The 15,434-nt window shown below is 43.4% G+C and overlaps 1 pseudogene; it reads right to left on the bottom strand.

Annotated features, from left to right (window-relative positions):
* Nucleotides 1–4,769: 4,769 nt before the first annotated feature.
* On the bottom strand, nt 4,770–10,120 carry LOC118781676 (annotated as a pseudogene).
* Nucleotides 10,121–15,434: the final 5,314 nt, after the last annotated feature.

Below are 15,434 nucleotides of genomic sequence, written 5' to 3'. Positions count from 1 at the left end.
CCCTAGTACTATACACAGTGGCAGGTAGTTTGATCCAAGTGAGTAGGGTGGTATTTCAGTTAAGAGTATACAGCGTTGTAATTTCACCATTTTGGCATGTAAGCGTTAACGGTGATCCACTGCCGCCATTCTGTGTGCCATATATGAATAAGATCTCATTCACAAAACTCGCAGCCCTGTTTCAGAACGAACGACTAACGTATCACAGAGCTAATGTCTTCCAAGTTGTTTTGCCCACTGATGGCCGTAAATGATGCGCAATTAATATGAACTCCGTGCCTATGTACCACACGGTGTGTCCCTTAGAATGACATTTAGTTATTTAAATTCACACGACTGCTTCCGAGGACAAGAACAAATATGACGATACACTTAAATGTCAAACAGACGACATGCTAATATTACCAGCTAGTACATAGGCTACGGCAGCCCAAGTCCAGGTCCAAAACGCGTTGTTCCACGCTCAGTCGTGATTATGGCTTTCAGTGGCGTTACTAGCATGTCATTCCCGGGCGGCATTTGGATATGTGGGGTGGGCTAAATCCAATATGAAAAGAGATCAGCAACAACTCAAAAACCTCTCTTTCTGCCTGTACAACGCAGGTGACTTTTCATTCAATACTCCGATAAAAGCTGTCAGCCCACATATACAATAGTAAATGCAGCTACGGTGTGCTATTCCCACACGACAAAAATTGCTGATTATTTCCCTTCATATTGTAATTGCAGTTATTAATGTAGTTTGATAGACACGAAATGAAGGCTCAGAGTGCAGTACTAGCAAACTTAATGCAGAACTATAGGCTGTCATTTTCAAGGCTAGTAATACAAAAATAGCTACCAGATGTAAGCCTTGTGTTTTCTTTTGGGACACTGAAAAAAAGAAATCTGAAATAAAACAAATTCTCAACTGGTGTAGTCTATAGGCTCCTAAGGAAAAGATATATAACACAAAAAGAAACTATTTTTTAATAACATAAATGTACAATAAGACCAAAAAACCTGTTACTGGACATAGGGGATTAAATATAGAGAACTGCAAGGTCATGGTGGGACTACATAACTAATTTCATTATATGATCAATCTCCTGTTCCCTTTGGCACATTCTGAAACAAAATCATGCATGTTCAGATTTTTTGTGATTGCTTTCTCATGTGCTAAAATCACCTAATTTCTTTTCCTAGCATGTAACATGGACCTGCGTAATGCAGTGAGGACTCCAGAGAGTGTAGAGGAGTTCTCACGTATTGCTGATGACACACCAGTAACATATTTTATGCAACTCAGAGAATGCGTCTTTGTACTCTTGTACACATCTACATACTGTGGAAAGAAGGACAGTTTGTTAAGTAACATTGGTTTGACCACAAGAATTTCATTGAGAAAACTCACATTGTTTTGTGCTGTCTCAGCAAGGATCTGTAGTGGATTCAGGAAAACATGTTAAAGAAATGAGGAAGATTTTGGCAGGAGACATGATATGGCTTTCATCAGATCCACATTTGTTTTGGAAAATCTACTTTCCATTTCAGCAATGGCCCGATCAAGGATGTTGAACATAGATCTTTTCAGAGACTGATTCCAGGGGCGTAGGAACCGGGAGGGACACGTCCCCCCCCCACCAAAAATAAATTTCTCTAAATGAGTAAAAACATAATTTGTAGTCGTGTCACAACAACCGGCAAATTTAGAATAAAAGTTTAATTTGGAAACGGAATATCGTTCTCCCTGATCACGTTTTGTGAGTGCGCCACTTTTACTGACTGGATCATTATCAAAAAAATACGCAAGAACAATCAGTTTGAACCTAAGCCATAAACATGCACCCGCTCCCCGGGAAAAGTAAAGGAAAAAAACAGGCATTAGATCGTTTTTGGAGTAAAGACTGTATGGCAGATGATAGTGATAGGCGTGTGTGGATTTATTTAGCAACCAGTTTTCACGTTAGTCATCTTTTGAATAATTTGGCGATAGCGATTGTAGCCTAGGCTATCAGCTAGCTAGTTTCTATACTGTTGAAACTACTGTACGTTAAATAAAAGTTGATTTCAGGATACGTTGAATTCATGTTAAACGACGACCGCAAGCACAGTAAACCCATTAAACAGGTTTTTATTTTCGAAGATAACTCAGGGCTCCCGCTCGTTGACACAGCCAGAGGCTCTGGCTACAACAGCGGTTTAAAAAGCACTGGGCTAAAAAAACCATTTGACTTCACGAAGTAACCGCCTTTGTAAATCAAGGACGTAGAAAGTATTCTGGGCTACTTGCCGCACGCTATTTTCGATCAAATTCTCTGTAGCCTTCTTCTACTACTGAACAGTATTCTGTGAGTATGTTGTAAATTTTCATACATAACGTTAGCTTGTTACTTATTTCGCTGATCGTTAATGGACAGCTAACGTAAGCTAGCCAAATGTTTCGTCACTGACATAGGCTTATTGCTGAGGTAAAGTTAGATACTTTAGGTTAGGTTAGTGAGGTATCAGCTAGCTAGCTAGTAATACCCGTGGGAGAATTGTGTGACCAACTTTGTGAAGAAAACTTCACCACAGTATTCAGTCAACATTTTAAGTTTTAGACACTGCAATCGAATAAATGATTTAATTAAGTTAAACAAAAACGTACACACAGTATGTACTGTACTTCCACACTTTCCTGTTGTTCAAGGCCATAGATTTTAGTCAACATTGCACCTGTTTTCCCTGGCTAAACCTCGGAAGGCATGCCATCATTACATCAAAGTGTGACATTTGGTTATGTGGATTAGTGTCATACATTTTCCATCTCCACTAGGAAAATAAGTTAACTGTTATATATAGGCCTAATGAGACACATCCTAATGTTGGGTGACACACCTTCATGTTGGGCAAACTCTGCCCCAGATGTGCATCTCCTATGTCCAGATGAGCTTAGTAGTAACAGAGGTGTGCAGCTCTTCTTGAAAGCACTTAAGCGGTGTTTACACGTGCATACCTACTTATTTCAAGCCATCCTGATATTGTTTTATTTTTCAATCAAGATATATGCTCCTTTAAGGACTGGGATTACGTATACAGACATAAAATTCTTAGCAAGTTGTGCCCCCCCCCAATATCAAACTTTCAGCCCTTGACTGATTCACAGTGACAGTGTGGTTATCAGAATCACTGTGTCCAACTGTAGAAAAAACAAAACTGCTTGCTCAGTTATTTTCCTTTTTGCAGGATTTGAATTGTTAGTGAACTCACAGAGGATCAAAATAAATTTTATTCCAACAAAGAAGCAGATCCGATGTTCTTAGTGAAAGACAGGAAGGTTTTTCTGCACAGCTGGCTGTGGGAACATCAGCACGGAGCAGAAGTTCATCAGGTACAATGTATAGTTCACATTTATACAGTTTTCAGGGGGTACATTTACATGTGATGGCCAGGAAACCCCCTGGAAGGGAAGTCCATGTATGGTCATAAGGAACTCCACGTTGCCCGGACTGGAAGTAGCAGTAATTGTGATTTGGCACCTTTTGGCTCCGGTCGGATGTAGTGGCATTGCTTTGTATTCTAATATACATCGCTTGCCTCAGGATCAAACGCCCTCCCATTCCACAGAACTGTCTCCTAACAGTCCCTCCTGTTTGACCCAACATACAAGGAATGATGAAGTCAACCTTACGATTAACCTTTAACAGAATGGAAAGGGGAATTACAAATGTAGAGGCGGTATAAGTTGACCAGTAACTATTTGTAAGAAAATAGCTTTACATAGATCCCAGGCCTGAAACGACCCCAGAGCAAGCTTATAGGCAACAGTGGCAAGGAAAAACTTCCTGACTAATAGGAAGAAACCTTGAGCAGAACCTGGCTCAGAGGGGAAGCCCATCTGCTTCTGGCTGGCACTGGGCAGACTATGAGTGGAATAGTCCAATGTAAAAACTGTGACCGACTGTGCATAGGTAGTGATGCAAGGAAGAACAAGAAAGGAAAGGAAGCCCTCTAAATATGTAGCTATTAATCATATACACAGCCTAATGCTGAGTATAGGCACCTCTACTTATAGCATAAAATAAAAGAAAATAAAAGACATTGTTGGTGTGGAAGATGGTCGCTTTGGGGAATCTTCTGAAGCAGATGTCAAGTGTGTTCAGCACAGGTGTTTGATGTCAGCAGCAGCAGATTTCAGCCAAGTGTCAGATGTCCTTCAGCGCAGATGTCTTCAGACGATGGACACGGCTTGGCATGTGAGTGGTGGATCCAGACTGGAATACCTGCAACTCAAAGGGCAGACTCAGAGGTTAAAAGCACTTGGTATGGTCCTTGCCATCAGGGTTGGAAGGACTTCTGATGATGAGCTTTTATCATAACCCATTGTCCGGATTCATACTCCTGCTCATGTTGTTCACCTTCCTGTTGTTTGTCCTTTAGATCCTGTAATGACACAGCATGAGTGGTTGCATTTTCAATCCAAGTCCATTTTTCTGCTCTGGTACCGTAAATCTGTAATTCGGTGTAGTGATGGGTAGTGAGTCATTTACAGCCTTGAGGCATTTATGAGATTTTGAACCATCCCCCCATTTTTTATCGGGGTGCCTGATGAAGACAGTAAACCCAGAGAAGACCAGTTAAGCATGAAATCATGAACAACATCACTCACCACCGTCAACAGTTAAGAGATTGGCGAGACTCACAGCAGGGGAGTGAATGAGTGTGATATGTGGGGCCAATAAGATAGCTTCCCATCAAGTACACACCAGCAGAGAGTGGTGCCACCAAGACCAGTGGAGCAGAGACTGTCACCGCAGCAGCAGGAGAAAGACCAGAGACCACAGGGCCCAGCCTTGAACAACATGCAACAGGGCGTTGCACACCTCCATGGGGCCGGGCAAGAACGGCTGCAGCGTGGCCCTGTCCAACAACTGACCACAGAATGAACGGCAGGTCAGAGCAAGGCATCCCCAAAGCAGGGGCAGAAGCAAGGGCTGCCTCCAGAGCAGCAAATGCAACACCAGGTGAACATTTAACACGGGCCCCCCAAGAGTGCGCCGACCAGCGCAGCAGCAACAGAAAAGTCAGGAATATGGCTCCTGCAGAAATTGAAAAGACCCAGAATACCAGAACCCCCCAGATACCACGCACAGCACGGGGGCACGGAGCAGTGGCAACGGCAGCTCCCCCGCCAACAGGGAACCGCCCCGACCCTTCAGAAACAGCAAAGCCCAAGTACCGAACGGTCTCCCGTGCAATTTTTGCTTTCTTTGGACTTGCCTTACCTTTTCAATGTGTCTAACAAGGGCTTCCAGAGCCTGAAAATGAGAGTCAGAGTCAGAAGAGGCCAGCAGAATGTCATCAACATATTGGAGGCACTGTGTCCCTCCATAGTGAGACCATGAAACTGTTGCTAGAATTTCAGCCATTGCACGATCAAAGAGTGTGGGACTACTGTGATTGTTTTAAATTTTCCAACATGGCGATAAGCTGTTCTCTGTTCAGGTGTGAGTAACTAATATTTGCTTGTCTCCGGCATTTGTATTCTAATATACATTGCTTGCCTGTCTCCTAACAGAATCCACAGAAACTAGAAAATGTTCCTCCCAGAAAGCATCATTTTGCATCATTTGTTTTAATCGAAGATGTCACTACCTCTCCAGCAGTACACAAATCCACTGACTAATTCTGTAAAATAGATTTGGCTGGCTTCAGAGCACCTAGTACATGGACAAGAAAGTTTCCAATTTCAAAGAAATTATGCCTTTTTCCCTGGGCCAACAGTCTAGATGCCTCTGTACAGATATCCATGGGAGCATGGTCATCTTCAGCTACTTTGGATAAAACACTCATAATGGAATCTGCATTCTCAACAAATCACTGTGTCACATCATAATGACTAGTCCAGTGAATCTCTAGTAGCCTTTTGAGCATAGGGGAATCCTGCTTTTGTGCAACATGGTGTCTGCGACAGAAGACGTTTAAGGAATTACACCATGCAAAAAACTTTCATGCACGTGGTTCTGCCTCCATTGCATTCACAACTGCTAAATGCAGCTGATGTTTATAGCAGTGCACAGAGGGTAACAATCGTAACACTGAGAGACTATGTTCTCAGCACTGTATGCTGAGTCAGAGAGGTGTTTTAGTATTTGGTTATAAAGATAGAAAGTTTGGTTAGAAAGATATTCAGCATCTGTCTAGCTGTCAGCATCGTTGTCATGGCGACGTTTATGGCTGGAGATAGTGTTGCTGCCGAGTGCACAAGTTTAGAGAACACCGGAGAATTTGATACTTTGTAAATTATGAAAGATTTCTACAACTCGTGTCTATGTGTGCGTGCCCAATGTGGGTTGCATTCGAATTAGTGATGTTATGTTCGCGACCCACCTGAGCCTTTTGAACGCCTCTTTGGTACGAATGAGGGGTTCTGAGTGAGAGAGAGAGAGAGAGAGAGAGAGGGAGAAAGAATTTGAACCCCCCCCCCCCCCCCCCCCCGATTGTTTTGTGGCGGTTATGTTGTAAAGCACAATGACATCAGGTCTTAATTTGAATGAGTTATGGGTTTGTTGGCTCTCCATGGATGGCTTTCTTCAAAGGAAACAGACTTGTACTCCTCAGCAAGCAAGTGCCCTCACTGAATTAGTCCAACCTCAAGCTAAATTTAAAAGGTGATAGATAAATAAGAGCCATTGAGTAATTTTGTGCCTTATAATCTGAATAGTCGATTATTCGTTTCAATAATCAATAGATTATTTGACAAAATAGTCGTTAGTTGCAGCCCTATATGAGTACGCATTCACATGTGAAACTTTCACACACACATCCATACTACTGAAAACTCACAAAAGTCTGAAAAAATCAAAAGTCTGAAATATTTCCTTAAATGCCCCCTCATACATAGCACATGACAGACAGTGGATGCATGTTTTTGGAAGCCACTGTCTCGGTCAATGGCACGTTTCCAATTTATGAAGCCACGCTTGGTGAATATGTCCTCTTTATCACCTGCACCAAACCTGCGACACGGAAAACAGAAAACTGCATCACGCTGTGCTGAATAGGCTACTGCAGCCATGGTCAAGACTGGTACCTGCTCGCGCTGATCATCTCCTATTCTGGCCAAACATTTAGGGTAACTTGTCAAAATTGGCTAGGAAGGTTTATCATTATTCAGGTCCCAGTCTTTGGCCCTGTTTACACTTGATTTTAAAATGCGTTTTGGGTGATCGGATCACAAGTGGACAGCGCTAAATTGGCTACAAGTGTAAACGACCACCAAGACGCATTGTGATCCGATCACTCGAACCACTTGCCGAGGTGGTCTGGGACGCATTTGACCACATGTCTTTTGTAGTGTAAACGCTAATGCGCCCTGATGCGTCCCCGACAAGGACGTAACGGGAAATACCTCATCAATGCAGGACGTGGTGGTTATTTTGGTGACAGCGCGGCAACGCTCAAAAAAATGCTTTTCTAACATTCTTCCTTTTTCATCTTGTCCTGCGCTCTTTTGCAAGTCGCAAATAACTTTGTCCTGCCAATCTCAACAGTTGGAATAGCCCGTACATGTATATTAGTTCTTGAAACATGTTTGTTTTCTTAGCTAGCCCGTGCTAAACAAATCTGGTGCTTGTCTGGCGACAGACACTGACATAATAACTGTCGGCGGGGTGACACGTCGACATGGTATTCCAATCCGTGCCTGCTGCCCGATCCGTTCTGCACATGCTTGCGCACTCGGAAACGCAACGTATACCTGCCCGATTTGTACCACACGTGTGAACATTTTACGTTGTTGAAACACTTGACGGCTGCCAGCGAGTTTACGTAACCAGAAACAACTGGCAGTTCACAGCGAAAGTCTGTTAAAAGATATTTAATGCTTGTTATTGACGATCTGTAGTAAATGGGAGTGTCATATTCTAAATGTCCAGTGGGATGCCAGTACCCGCTGGAGAAGCAGTGGTTAACAAGAGTGCTGTAGTGAAGTAAAACGTTCCTGCGTGGTTCCTGCGTGGTCCCCCCCCGTAATGATGCCTGCATATGTGCAGTAAAGTGTGCATCCTTTTCAGTGATAAGGATATCACATGATCTGAAACCGCTTTGCATCGTCTATGCATTACAACTTATGTTTTTTTTTTGTGACGTGGCCGATATCAGCCAACATAAAAGCACTTACAGGTTGCACGACTGCTCTTGTTTTATTAACATTGATTGTGAAAAGATGTTTTACTGAAATTATGTTGTGATCAATACAGAAATAAAAGGAATGTGATGACACAAGGCCACCGAAAGGATCAGTTTTTGTTTGTCCATGTCACTGCACACACTGCCGTTTAGGCTACCTGCCTTTACCTGTGGTGAATGTACCATGGAGAATGGAGTCTGAGCCTCTCCCACTCTTACCGTGAGCACCTTCTGGCATCCCATTCTCCAAGGGCCTCCTACCTGGCTCTCCCCACTCCCCTTTGTGATGGACTTTACTGCTGTGGGGCCCTACTGACTATCACTCTAACACTTCACTGATATCAACCCTCAAGTTAAAGATAGTTGCTGTTGGATGCTTGTGATATTCTCACCCTAATCAGTGATGGACATGAACACTGATTGAAATAATTTTGTCATTTATTCTTTTTAAGATTTTTTTTCATACTTCATACATTATCAAAGACAAATGTGATCATACACCAACACAGTGCCTAAACAGTTTACCTAATTACACCATATATTATACAAGCCAGAGAATGTATTCATTGCAGTTATTGTTTATATTCAAATGCGATTTCCAGGCCAGATTTAACAGAATTGGGTTTGGTGAGGAGTCTTGAGGGCTGTTCTATGAAGGGAGTTTAACCTACTCAGATTTATCTCAGGGTTATCAAGGAAAGTCAGGGTTGACAAACTCTGATTGCCTGAGTTGGTGTTACATCCAGTGGCATCAGCAGCTGGCATGGTGCTCTTTCTTTTCTAATAGTGGCAATGTTATGGAGCACCACACATGCTGCCACCACCTCACATGTCTGCTCCGGACGCACCCGCAAGCCTCGCAGGCAAGCAAAGCATGCTTTGATGACCCCAAATGTCATCTCTATCCTGACCCTTGTGTTACTGTGAGCCATGTTATATTTTATTTGTGCCCTTGTTTGTGGGTCATCAGGTAACGCAGACACAGGTAGCCTCTGTCCCCAAGCAGCAGGCCATCAAAACGCCCTTTGAAAGATAGAGAGAAATTGTCACAATACAGCATGATGTGTGAAATATATGGTGGTGGTTGCCTTACCTTGTTCAAATCTCTGACCTAGGGTGGATTCCTGAAAAATCTGTGAATCGTGCACTGACCCAGGCCATCTAGCCTCCAGACTGGTCACCATTAAATGGGGATCACATGTCATCTGACAAAGGATTTCAGGCCATTTTAACATACTACCATTGTAAAATCACCACCTAATGTCTCTTTGTCTTGAATATAAGTAGAAGTTTTAAGGACAAAATAATGTAGGCTAGCCTACATGTCAGATCAAATACAACATGATCAAATACCTGAACATTGATGCTGTGATATGACTTCCTGTTCACATAATCCCCCTCATGTTCTCCGAGGGGTGCTCTAATAGGGATATGCGTACAATCAATCTCACCAATCACCCTCGGGATTCCTATGGAAAAAAATGTGTTCTGTATATAGGCCTAGCCTATGCATATTAAAAATAGACCAAGTATTTTTATATTGCGAATTAGCTACGATCACATAAAAAGCCTCTTTGATCTTTAGAATGCTTAAGCGGCCAGGGAACACAGCAAATGCATCCAGCAGTTTAGTGAGAGCAAGTACCACCTTGCGAACTGCACAGTATACAGTATTCTTGCTCAGATGTTCAGCATCACCGATAGAATACATGAAGTGTCTGCTGGCAAAATATCGTAAAGCAAGGCACACTGTTCAACAGTGAGGGCATTACTCCAGCTAATCTTTAGATAGCCTATTGGAGACATTTGGCCCTAGAAGCCCACAAGATGAGAATCGATATCTTTCATAGAGAACATCATCAGGGTAAGCTAGAGGATTCTGACGGTCTCTAAACACCCTCGCCCTGCGGAGTGAGCCTCTCACAATCCGTGCGCCAATGTCGACTGGGTGTTCCAAATGTGCTGGCATTTTTCTTGACAAGATTGTAGGCGGAAGGGGCGGTGCTTATATCGGGTAACATCGAGTTAACCACCCTGCTCAGAGCAGTTTAGAGATGCAGCGTAAATTGCCATGACAACATACTTTGGGTAAGACTTACCTACCTTTCGTAGTACAGGTTAATCGGGAAGTTACTCCTGAAGTTACCTGGATAAGGCAGTTACCTCGCTTCGTAGTATAGCCCTTTGATCTGTGTCTCTCATAACAAGGTCCACCATTCTAATCCAATCTAATCCTTTTTGTCAAATTCAGCGGATTTCTCCTCACGGTTTGCGGTTACACTTTGGGCCGAAAGACTTTGGCTGATGCAAATGATGCAGGGGTGCTGACAAAACCTTGACTCTTGGGCTACCAATATTCTCAGTACCGCTGGTATGTGTTGTGCTTTGGTATCAACTACCTGACTATGAGATTTAGGCATGTCAGTGCTTTAAGATAGAGTGGTCATCACATGCAGTATTGGCAGTCTGTACTTTGGTTTCACAAGGTGCTGCGTTCAGCAGTTGATCTACATGTCTGCACCAGACCATGTCATGGCGCACATTAACAGTGTAGGCAGGGGCGCAAATACCTATTTCTTTAGATAGCCTACTGTAGCCTACATACAAAACCCTATTTAGCGCCCTTGTTTAAATATCAATGTTTGAACGGAATGCACATTTGATGTTCTAGCTACAGTAAATAGGGCTCCTGTGTTGTTGACTCATGTAGGTCTAAACTACAGATTTATAATTCACAATTTACTGTCACAAACATACTCCATATTTAACACTTCAGACTTAATTCAAAGCTAACGTTTATATCTGAGATACCCCAATGCTAAAGTTAGCCAACATCATGTAGCAGTTTACTGCTCAAGTATATAGCTAATTAATTAGCTAAATGGCAACATACCTATCCAACTAGTTACCTTGCTAGCTAACAGACCTTGCTGTTGGGCAGACGGCCCAGCAAATATTAGGCTATGCCCGCTAGCTAGCTTGATAAATCTATGCCCTGCCCTCAAATTATAACTCCGTTACACCATTTGCGTGTTGTTGCAATAGTCTCTGGACAGCACATTTTGTCCAATATTGAAGGGGTGGATAGTGAACTGTTGCAGGGTAATCTGAGTGGTAAACTGGAGTGAAGAGTGAGAGCATTGTCTAATATAACAAGAAACCTCTGGGGGTATCCATGCGTGTAAATTAAAAAAAGTGCGCAGCTACGCACTTTTCAGTCTACACATATTCTCCCCTTGACTTAAGTCTATGATTTGCGCGCCATGAAGGCAGTTACGCGCTTTGGGCAGAGCAACCCCAAAATCTGGGCGTTTCTCATGTAAACACCATTTATGCGTATTCTGCCCTTGACTTACACACTTTTCAGCTACGCGCTTCTGAGGGCTGTAGTAAATCAAGCACCACTATATGGCAAAACACCATATTGCCTTTTAAGTCGGCGATAGGCCTACTTTTAACATTATTATACATGTACAAATAAAGTTCAAAATGTACGTCATTTCTAAACTACAATAACATTTCTTGAAACCCTACATTACATTGTTAAACAGGAAAAAAACGTTTTACATCACATGGTGTTGTGAACAAGCCTGGTAAATAATTAGTTCAATTAGAATAAAAAAAGAACTATCTATTAAAATGAGTATAAATAGCAGAGCGTTACCCATTCACTAACTGTGCTGTCCTCAATACGAATGATGTATTTTGACAGCCAGATAAACGTCTTTCTTTCACCAAGACTCCATAGACAGAATAATTGTTGTGCACGGGTTTATTAGTCAGGAAAGGGTGAAACTGAAATAATACACAAAGTATAATCACTTCAATTGTCTTACATCTGACAACAGGCACAACACATGCCTGGCTTAATAACCATCTTTTTAACTAACATTTCTTTTTAATGTTCAATGTACATATTCATGAACTACAGAGACAATGGAGCACTTTAATCTCCAGATTAATGTACATGAATTATGTATTTAATGTAACAGCATGTGGCTAGCATTGTAAATAAACCAACATAGTTTACAAGTCACAACACAACGAAATTTCACAAAATAATAATGTAGAAGTAAAGGCGTGTATAAAAAAACGAAAGATACATATGGACGATGCTACCACAAGCGTCAGATGTAAGCAGATGGATGCTGATAGTCACTAGCAGGCCTGGATGTAAACAAAACTAATCTCCATGAGGCAGAACACTAACTTCCTGATTCCTGTTTGAAGTCGCATGACATAGAATGTGTCATAGCAATGGAAAATATCACCTGACCACTAGATGGTGCTGAACCTATGATAAGTATTTATCGTTAATTAAACAGACAACTGTTACAGAACACTAACCATTTTCACTAATAGAGAGTACTTTGGAAGAGTCATGATGAGTGATTACTAATACATTTTTAATAATAGGCTACTCAGCATGAGTTCAAGCGTCGACATTGGAACATGCATTTTGTTGCACCTTTTCCTCAATAGTGCGTTTTTATTAACCCTTTCGCGCTTACGGTAACGCTGGTGTGATTAGCCGTTTAGCGCGTATGCTAAAACCGGTGCGATTAGAAAACTAGATTGGAAAAATTCTAGCTAATTTTAGCTGTGATGAAACATCAATTTAACAATAAAAATATAGCAAATGCTAACTGAAAACTATGAGAAATGTAATAACGCTATTGAAAACATAACGAACCATGTAACGTAGCCTAACACGCACGCTACATAGCACAAAAAAATAAGTTATGTGCGAAAGGGTTAATGAATCTCCACATGTCAAACATATCAAACATGGGTCGTTTGATATATTTACTTTATTTTTGGCTTTATGTCATACATAGAAACAAATGCTTTCCTTTGAGGCGATTCGTAAAATAGCTCTCCCTTTGCATTTACTTTCAAAATCAGAGTCTGGTTTATGGCTTGAATGGACGTTCCACGTTTTCCTGGCAGCCAAAACAAACGAGGTTGTGACTCAGTCCACTTATATTTTAAATAAATCACGCCTCTATCATGAGGCCGTCTTCATTCTGAAGTGAAGCGCTGTGGGCGTGACTGGAGCGTGTAGGGAAGAATACGCTTAACTGAAATGCACGTAATGCTAAGATGCTCGTAATGCTCAAATGCTGGCGGCGTGTACAGACGCAGCGGCTCAAGGCTCTCTACTTCAGCGCACTCTTTTGTGTTTTTACTCGTTGCTTGTCTTGTTTTGTCACGGAAACTTAACCTACAGTCGCCAGGAATTGATAGGCATTGGACTTCAGCTTAACACTGAAGTCACAAGTGCCTTCACACGGACTTATAACATCCCATTGGAGTTAGCGAGACCGCCGGGAGCTCCGTGGATCGTTGGAGCTAGCAGGACGGACCATCCATCGCCACGACCGGAACAAAGCCTCCGGTAAGAGCAAAGGGGGGGGGGCTCTGTGTTTATGTGCTTGAGGGCTGGTGTTCTAACAGCAAAATAATAGACAGCCACTGTTCACCGGACCTAGAGGCCATGTCTGTCCAGTGCAGACCGTTCTATCTGCCACGGGAGCTAACTGTAGTCATTGTTACCGCTGTCTATATCCCGCCGGATGCTAACGTTAGCACGGCGCTCGGACACCTTCAACACATCGTCAACAAACAACAGAGGACTCATCCCGACGGCGTCCACATAATCGCCGGGGATTTCAACCAAGCATGCTTAAAGACTGTGCTCCCCAAACTCCACCAGCATGTCAAGTGTTCTACTAGGGGAGAAAATGAACTTGATCGTGTCTACACATTAAGCATGCTTACAGAGCAAAGCCCCTCCCCCACCTAGGACAATCCGACCATCTCTCTCTGCTCCTCATTCCGGCCTACACCCCCCTCCGAAAACAAACAAAACCGAGCTCACAAACCATCAGAACCTGGCCTGAAAATGCTCTCTCTCAGCTACAAGACTGTTTTGCTTGTACAGAATGGAGCATCTTTGAACAGCAGGACCTGGAGGCATACACAGAGACTGTGCTTTTCTACATAAAGAGCTGCATAGAAAATGTCATAGTGGACAAACGCATCCGGGTTTTTCCAAACAGGAAACCCTGGACGAATGAAGTCCAGACTCTGATCAGAGCTCGTAACTCTGCTTTCAGGACGGGAGACAGCTCACTGTACAGCATTACCAGAGCCAACCTGAGAAGAGGCATCCAACATGCCAAGGAGGTCTACAGGAGGAAGATGGAGGGCTACCTCATGGACAACAACGCAGATGTGAAGGGGCATCCAGGCCATAACCAACTACAAAGGCCAGAGCCCAACGACCACCGGCAGCAGCAGCACGCTGACAGAGGAGCTGAACAGCTTCTTTGCCCGCTTTGAGACCACCACACACCTGCACTCACTGCCTCCCCACAACTCCAGCACCCCCCTCTCTCTCTCTCCAGGAGCATGAGGTGAGAAGGATACTGAGAGCAGTGAACCCCAGGAAAGCTGCTGGACCTGACGGCATCCCGGGGACTGTGGTCAAGGCATGCGCAGACTAGCCGGCAGGGATCCTCACCAAGCTGTTCAACCTCTCCCTGACGCATGCCACCATCCCTTCATGTCTGAAGGCCGCCACCATCATCCCCATTCCTAAAAGACTTGCCATAGACAGTCTCTACAGACCCATAGCCCTCACATCTATAGTCATGAAGTGTTTTGAGTGGCTAGTCTCTCAGCACATCAGAGACTGCCTCCCTCCCTCCTTCGACCCCCACCAGTTCGCTTATAGAGCGAACCGATCTACAGAGGACGCCATCGCCATAACACTTCACAGAGCGCTGAGTCATCTGGAGAACCGGAAGAGCTATGTGAGGATGCTCTTTGTGGATTACAGCTCAGCGTCTAACACAATCATCCCGGACATATTAGTTACAAAACTGTTCAAACTGCGGATCCCCCTCCCCACCTGCACCTGGATCAAACATTTTCTCACAAACTGCCCACAATCTGTCAGACTTGGCCCCTATCTCTCCTCCATGCTCACACTCAGCACTGGTTCCTCAGGGCTGCGTGCTGAGCCCCCTACTGTACGCCCTGTACACTCACGACTGCACTCCGTCCCACCCAACCAACGCCATCGTTAAGTTTGCGGACGACACCACTGTGGTTGGGCTCATCTCCAATTGGGATGAGACGGCATACAGGGCTGAGATAGAGAAACTGTCTGTGTGGTGCTCAGAAAATAACCTGTCACTGAACGTCCTTAAAACAAAAGAACTTATCATGGACTTCAGGAAAAACAGACAAGTCCACGCCCCTCTCCTCATAAATGG

The sequence above is a fragment of the Megalops cyprinoides genome, chromosome 8, assembly GCF_013368585.1.
Source record: "Megalops cyprinoides isolate fMegCyp1 chromosome 8, fMegCyp1.pri, whole genome shotgun sequence".
Classification (NCBI taxonomy): Eukaryota; Metazoa; Chordata; class Actinopteri; order Elopiformes; family Megalopidae; genus Megalops; species Megalops cyprinoides.
Note: the sequence above shows the minus strand (reverse complement) of the source record. Positions and strands in the feature narration are given on the sequence as shown.